The sequence below is a fragment of the Arachis hypogaea genome, chromosome 5 (assembly GCF_003086295.3).
Source record: "Arachis hypogaea cultivar Tifrunner chromosome 5, arahy.Tifrunner.gnm2.J5K5, whole genome shotgun sequence".
NCBI classification, from domain to species: Eukaryota; Viridiplantae; Streptophyta; class Magnoliopsida; order Fabales; family Fabaceae; genus Arachis; species Arachis hypogaea.
Window position 1 is genome coordinate 57,874,938 of NC_092040.1, and position 7,661 is coordinate 57,882,598.

At 40.2% G+C, this 7,661-nt stretch overlaps 1 non-coding gene across 1 annotated transcript; it reads right to left on the bottom strand.

Moving 5' to 3' along the window:
• Window positions 1-6,655: 6,655 nt before the first annotated feature.
• Window positions 6,656-6,763, bottom strand: LOC112804438 (small nucleolar RNA R71). Its single transcript, XR_003203053.1, has one exon. It is a non-coding gene; the product is annotated as a small nucleolar RNA R71 (small nucleolar RNA).
• Window positions 6,764-7,661: the final 898 nt, after the last annotated feature.

Consider the following 7,661-nt stretch of genomic DNA (forward strand, 5'->3'; position numbering starts at 1 on the left):
ATACGAGTAAGCAAGATGAAGTTGAAAACCAGGGACACTAGACTAGTAATCATAGAATTTAACAATGATGAGCGGATAATTTATACACTTTTTGGCATTGTTTTTAGTATGTTTTTGGTATGATCTAGTTAGTTTTTATTATATTTTTATTAGTTTTTAGTTAAAATTCACTTTTCTGGACTTTACTATGAGTTTGTGTGTTTTTCTATGATTTCAGGTATTTTCTGGCTGAAATTGAGGGATCTGAGCAAAAATCTGATCCAGAGACTCAAAAGGACTGCAGATGCTGTTGGATTCTGACCTCCCTGCACTCGAAGTGGATTTTCTGGAGCTACAGAAGCCCAATTGGCGCGCTCTCAACGGCGTTGGAAAGTAGACATCCTGGGCTTTCCAGCAATATATGATAGTCAATACTTTGCCCAAGATTTGATGGCCCAAACCGGCGTTCAAAGTCACCCTCAGAAATTCCAGCGTTAAACGCCGGAACTGGCACCTAAATGGGAGTTAAACGCCCAAACTGGCACTAAAGCTGGCGTTTAACTCCAAGAAGAGTCTCTACACGAAAATGCTTCATTGCTCAGCCCAAGCACACACCAAGTGGGCCCGGAAGTGGATTTTTATGTCATTTACTCATCTCTGTACACCCTAGGCTACTAGTTTTCTATAAGTAGGACCTTTTACTATTGTATTTTCATCTTGGTTCTTCTGGTTCCCTCTCTGGGACCGAAACCAATGATCACTTTTGTTCTTATGTATTTTCAACGGTGGAGTTTCTACACACCATAGATTAAGGTGTGGAGCTCTGCTGTACCTCGAGTATTAATGCAATTACTATTGTTCTTCTATTCAATTCCGCTTGTTCTTTGTCCAAGATATCACTTGTTCTTCAACTTGATGAATGTGATGATCCGTGACACTCATCATCATTCTCACTCATGAACAGAGTGACTGACAACCACTTCTGTTCTACAAGCAAACAAGGCACTAGTGTTTATCTCTTGGATTCTTTAACCGGAATCTTCGTGGTATAAGCGAGAACTGATGGCGGCATTCAAGAGAATCCGGAAGGTCTAACCTTGTCTGTGGTATTCTTAGTAGGATTCAATGATTGAATGACTGTGACGTGCTTCAAACTCCTGAAGGCGGGGCGTTAGTGACAGACGCAAAAGAATCACTGGATTCTATTCCGGCCTGATTGAGAACCGACAGATGAATTCCGCTATGCTGTGACAGGGCATATGCAATCGCTTTCACTGAGAGGATGGGAGGTAGCCACTGACAACGGTGAAACCCTTGCTTAAGCTTGCCATGGAAAGGAGTAAGAAGGATTGGATGAAGACAGTAGGAAAGCAGAGAGACGGAAGGGAAGGCATCTTCATGCGCTTATCTGAAGCTCCTACCAATGAATTACATAAGTATCTCTATCTTTACCTTTGTGTTATTTTTGTTCATCACCATTACTATTTGAGTTTGCCTGACTAAGATTTACAAGATGACCATAGCTTGCTTCAATACTAACAATCTCCGTGGGATCGACCCTTACTCGCGTAAGGTTTATTACTTGGACGACCCAGTGCACTTGCTGGTTAGTTGTGCGAAGTTGTGTAATGCCATGGTATTGAGCTACCAAGTTTTTGGGGTTCATGACCGGGGATTATGAGAGTTGTGAAAAAAGTATTGTTCACAATTTCGCGCACCAAACAACAATGAAACTTAAATGCAGAATTGAAAATCCTAAACTACTATGGAAGCATGTTTTATTTCATACAGGATTTTCCTTATTTAAAGCTTGAAAAGGTAGATAACAAGAAGTAACTCCACCACCTTTTACTCATGAGGTTGTTCATGCTCTTTTGCTTCCTTGTCTTTCTCTTGACTACTTGACTCCCCCGCTCCTTTGCTCTTCCCAATCAATTCTTCCAGAAGCCAGCATCTTCCATTTTCTTTTTCAGTGTTTCTTTTTGTTGTTTCACCTTCACCTCCTCTTGATTCTTCAGGTTTTTGTGAACTGTTTCATATTTTGGAATGGTAGAGTTTATATGATGCATGTTCTTAGCCACATAAGTCAGCTTGGCTTGAGCGTTTATATTAAATTCTTCTCTGTGTAATTGCCGCCCTTCATTAAGCATATTGAACTCGTTGAATGCTTTCATTTGAGCTATCTGCCTTCGGTTGAGCTCTTGAAGGTGCTTATCGTGACACTCTTGCCTTTCAGACACTTGATTGATGGCTTGAGTGAGCTGAGAGTAGTGCTCTTGTTGCTGCTCCATTAGCTGTTTCTGCCATTCCCTTTGTTGATTCATCCAATTTGATAGCATTTCCTCTTGACGATCCATTCTCTGAGATTGAAAATGCAACTGTTGTTCTTGTCCTTCCATGTGTATTCTTGCTAAATCGTCAATGGCTCCTCAAATGTGACCCAAATTTATGTTGGTTGGGTCATAGTACCCTTCTTGATGATATTCTGTTGGTTGGGGTTCTTCTTGGAAAGGTTCTTCTTCTGGTTCTTCTCCAGATGTCCTCTTCCTTAGATGGGGTCTTTTCTATTGTTGAGCTGGTGTCACATAAGTTATGCGTTGAAGTGTAAGTGACCTCCCGAGACTTACCCAAATTGGATTACTGTCTTCGAAGACTACCTTGGCTTTTATGCATAATCTAAAGATGGTGCTGGGGCACTGATGAGCGGATAATTTGTACGCTTTTTGGCATTGTTTTTAGTATGTTTTTAGTATGATCTAGTTAGTTTTTAGTATTTTTTTATTAGTTTTTAGTTAAAATTCACTTTTCTGGACTTTACTATGAGTTTGTGTGTTTTTCTGTGATTTCAGGTATTTTCTGGCTGAAATTGAGGGACCTGAGCAAAAATCTGATTCAGAGACTGAAAAGGACTGCAGATGCTGTTGGATTCTGACCTCCCTGCACTCGAAGCAAATTTTCTGGAGCTATAGACACCCAATTGGCGCGCTCTCAACGGCGTTGGAAAGTAGACATCCTGGGCTTTCCAGCAATATATGATAGTCCATACTTTGCCCAAGATTTGATGGCCCAAATCGGCGTTCAAAGTCACCCTCAAGATTTCCAGCGTTAAACGCCGGAACTGGCACCAAAATGGGAGTTAAACGCCCAAACTGGCACAAAAGCTGGCGTTTAACTCCAAGAAGAGTCTCTACACGAAACTGCTTCAATGCTCAGCCCAAGCACACACCAAGTGGGCCCGGAGGTGGATTTTTATGTCATTTACTCATCTCTGTACACCCTAGGCTACTAGTTCTCTATATATAGGACCTTTTACTATTGTATTTTCATCTTTGGATTATTTTAGATCCTTTGATCATCTTTGGACATCTAGTTCTTAGATCATTGGGAGACTGGCCATTCGGCCATGCCTAGACCTTATTCTTATGTATTTTCAACGGTGGAGTTTCTACACACCATAGATTAAGGTGTGGAGCTCTGCTGTACCTCGAGTATTAATGCAATTACTATTGTTCTTCTATTCAATTCCGCTTGTTCTTGTCCTAAGATACCACTTGTTCTTCAACTTGATGAATGTGATGATCCGTGACACTCATCATCATTCTCACCTATGAACGTGTGACTGACAACCACCTCCGTTCTACCTTAGATTGGGTGGATATCTCTTGGATTCCTGAAACACGACGCATGGTTGATCGCCTGACAACCGAGTGCTCGCCTGACAAACGAGCCAGCCATTCCGTGAGATCAGAGTCTTCGTGGTATAGGCTAGAACTGATGGCGACATTCAAGAGAATCCGGAAGGTCTAACCTTGTCTGTGGTATTCTGAGTAGGATTCAATGATTAAATGACTGTGACGTGCTTCAAACTCCTGAGGGCGAGGCATTAGTGACAGACGCAAAAGAATCACTGGATTCTATTCCGGCCTGATCGAGAACCGACAGATGGATAGCCGTGCCGTGAAAGGGTGCGTTGAACATTTCCACTGAGAGGATGGGAGGTAGCCACTGACAACGGTGAAACCCTTGCTTAAGCTTGCCATGGAAAGGAGTAAGAAGGATTGGATGAAGACAGTAGGAAAGCAGAGAGACGGAAGGGACCAGCATCTTCATACGCTTATCTGAAGTTCCTACCAATGAATTACATAAGTATCTCTATCTTTATCTTTATGTTTTATTCGTATATCACCCCATATCCATTTGAGTTTGCCTGACTAAGATTTACAAGGTGACCATAGCTTGCTTCATACCAACAATCTCTGTGGGATCGACCCTTACTCGCGTAAGGTTTATTACTTGGACGACCCAGTACACTTGCTGGTTAGTTGTGCGAAGTTATGTTTATGCCATGGTATTGAACACCAAGTTTTTGGTTTCATCACCGGGGATTATTTGAGTTGTGAAAAGTAGTGATCACAATTTCGCGAACCAAGTTTTTGGCACCGTTGCCGGGGATTGTTCGAGTATTTCGGCAAGCTTTTGGTCCGGTAACATCAGTGCCAAATTTCTAATCCGGCAACAGCACCAAGTTTTTGGCGCTGTTGCCGGGGATTGTTGAGTTTGGACAACTGACGGTTCATCTTGTTGCTTAGATTAGGTATTTTTTCTTTAGAATTCTTGAAGATGAATTCTAGAGTTTCATGATGATTTGTTGAAGTCTGGCTGGCTGTGAAGCCGTGTCTAATTTCATTGGACCGATGTTTCAACTTATCATCACAAGAGCTTGTTGATTTCTATCAATCTTGCTGTTGGAGCAGTGATCTGCTAAGGCTTGGCTGGCCTTTGGCCATGTCTAGTGTTTTGGACCGAAGCTTTCTTTGAAAGCTTGGCTGGCTGTGAAGCCATGTCTAATTCCTGGACCGGAGTCTTAGACTAAACATTGCATGATTCCTGGAATTCTCTTTAAGAATTTTGATACCTTTTTCCACTTTATTTTCGAAAAAGCACAAAAAAAATTTACAAAATCATAAAATCCAAAAATTTCTTGTTTGAGTCTAGTGTTTCATTTTAAGTTTGGTGTCAATTGCATGTTTCTTTTCTTCTTGCACTCATGCATATAACTTCATTAATCTTCAAGTAATTCTTAAAGATTTCTTACTCTGATCTTTGAATTCTCTTGACTTGAGTGTTTATGTGTCTCATATGCATTCTCATTAGTGTCAGTAGTATACAAACTGCTAAGTTTGGTGTCTTGCATGCATTGTTATTTCATTTTAGTTGCATTTTGATTATTCCTTATTATTAAAAATCCAAAAATATTTTTAATTTGTGTCTTTTTAAGTCAATAATACAGAGAATTGAAGATTCAGAAAATACTGCAGAGGAATTGCACAGAAAAAGCTGGGCGTTCAAAACGCCCAGTGAAGAAGGACAGACTGGCGTTTAAACGCCAGCCAGGGTACCTGGTTGGGCGTTTAACGCCCAGAAAGGTAGAGTTTTGGGCGTTAAACGCCAGAATGTGCACCATTCTGGGCGTTTAACGCCAGGATGGCACAAGAGGGAAGATTATGTTTTCAATGCAAATTTTTTTCAGGTTTTCAAAATCTTTTCAAAATCAAATCTTTTTCAAATCAAATCTTCTCAATCAAATATTTTTCAAAATCAATTTCTTTCTATTTTCAAAGATACTTGCTATCAATTAATGATTTGATTCAACATTTCAAGTATGTTGCCTTTTCTGTTGAGAAAGGTTTAATGTTTGAATCATATCTTTTCTTGATAGCCAAGTCATTAATTTTCAAAATCAAATCTTCTTAAAATGTTTTTCAAATCATATCTTCTCAACCACATCTTTTTCAAAATAACTTTCAATCAAATCTTTTTGATTTCTAATTTCAAAATCTTTTTCAAAAATCACTTTACTTCTTTCCCACTTTTATTTTCGAAAATCAATTAGTGTTTTTCAAAATGTTTTCAAAATCTTTTACTTAATTTTCGAAAATTGCTTCCCCTTTTCTCACATCTTTCTATTTATGGACTAACACTATTCCTTAATGCATAATTCGAACTCCATCTTTCATTGATAAGTTCGAATTTTCTACTTCTGCCTTCTATTTTTCTTTTCCTCTGACACCTCAAGGAATCTCTATACTGTGACATAGAGGATTCCACATTTGCTTGTTCTCTTCTTTCTCTTATGAGCAGGAGCAAAGACAAAAGCATTCTTGTTGAGGCTGACCCTGAACCTGAAAGGACCTTGAAGCGAAAGCTAAGAGAAGCTAAGGCACAACTCTCTGTAGAGGACCTAACCGAATTCTTCAAAGAAGAAGAACACATGGCAGCCGAAAACAACAACAATGCCAACAATGCAAGGAAGGTGCTGGGTGACTTTACTGCACCTACTCCCGACTTCTATGGGAGAAGCATCTCTATCCCTGCCATTGGAGCAAACAACTTTGAGCTTAAGCCTCAATTAGTTTCTCTAATGCAACAGAATTGCAAGTTCCATAGACTTTCATTGGAAGATCCTCATCAGTTTTTAGCTGAGTTCTTGCAAATTTGTGACACTGTCAAGACTAATGGGGTTGACCCTGAGGTCTACAGACGTATGCTATTCCCTTTTGCTGTAAGAGACAGAGCTAGAACATGGTTGGACTCACAACCTAAAGAAAGCCTGAACTCTTGGGAAAAGCTAGTCAATGCCTTCTTGGCAAAGTTCTTTCCACCTCAAAAATTGAGTAAGCTTAGAGTGGAAGTCCAAACCTTCAGACAGAAGGAAGGAGAATCCCTCTATGAAGCTTGGGAAAGATACAAACAATTAATCAGAAAGTGTCCCACTGATATGCTTTCTAATGGAGCATCATAGGTATTTTCTATGATGGTCTCTCTGAACTATCCAAAATGTCTTTGGATAGCTCTGCTGGAGGATCTCTTCATCTGAAGAAGATGCCTACAGAAGCTCAAGAGCTCATTGAAATGGTTGCAAATAACCAATTCATGTACACTTCTGAAAGGAATCCTGTGAACAATGGGACTAGTCAGAAGAAAGGAGTTCTTGAGATTGACACTCTGAATGCCATACTGGCTCAGAATAAAATATTGACTCAACAAGTCAATATGATTTCTCAAAGTCTGTCTGGAATGCAAAATGCACCAAGCAGTACTAAGGAAGCTTCATCTGAAGAAGAAGCTTATGATCCTGAGAACCCTTCAATGGAAGAGGTGAATTACATGGGAGAACCCTATGGAAACACCTACAATCCTTCATGGAGAAATCATCCAAATTTTTCATGGAAGGATCAACAGAGACCTCAACAAGGTTTCAACAATAATAATGGTGGAAGAAACAGGTTTAGCAATAGCAAGCCTTTTCCATCATCTTCTCAGCAACAGACAGAGAATTCTAAGCAGAGTAACTCTGACTTAGCAACCATGGTCTTTGATCTAATCAAAACCACTCAAAGTTTCATGACTGAAACAAGATCCTCTATTAGAAATTTGGAGGCACAAGTGGGTCAGCTGAGCAAGAAAATTACTGAACTGCCTCCTAGTACTCGTCCAAGCAATACAGAAGAAAATCCAAAAGGAGAGTGCAAGGCCATCAACATGGCCGAATTTTGGGAGGAAGGAGAGGCAGTGAACGCCACTGAGGAAGACCTCAATGGACGTCCACTGGCCTCCAATGAGTTCCCCAATGAGGAACCATGGGAATCTGAGGCTCAAAATGAGACCATAGAGATTCCATT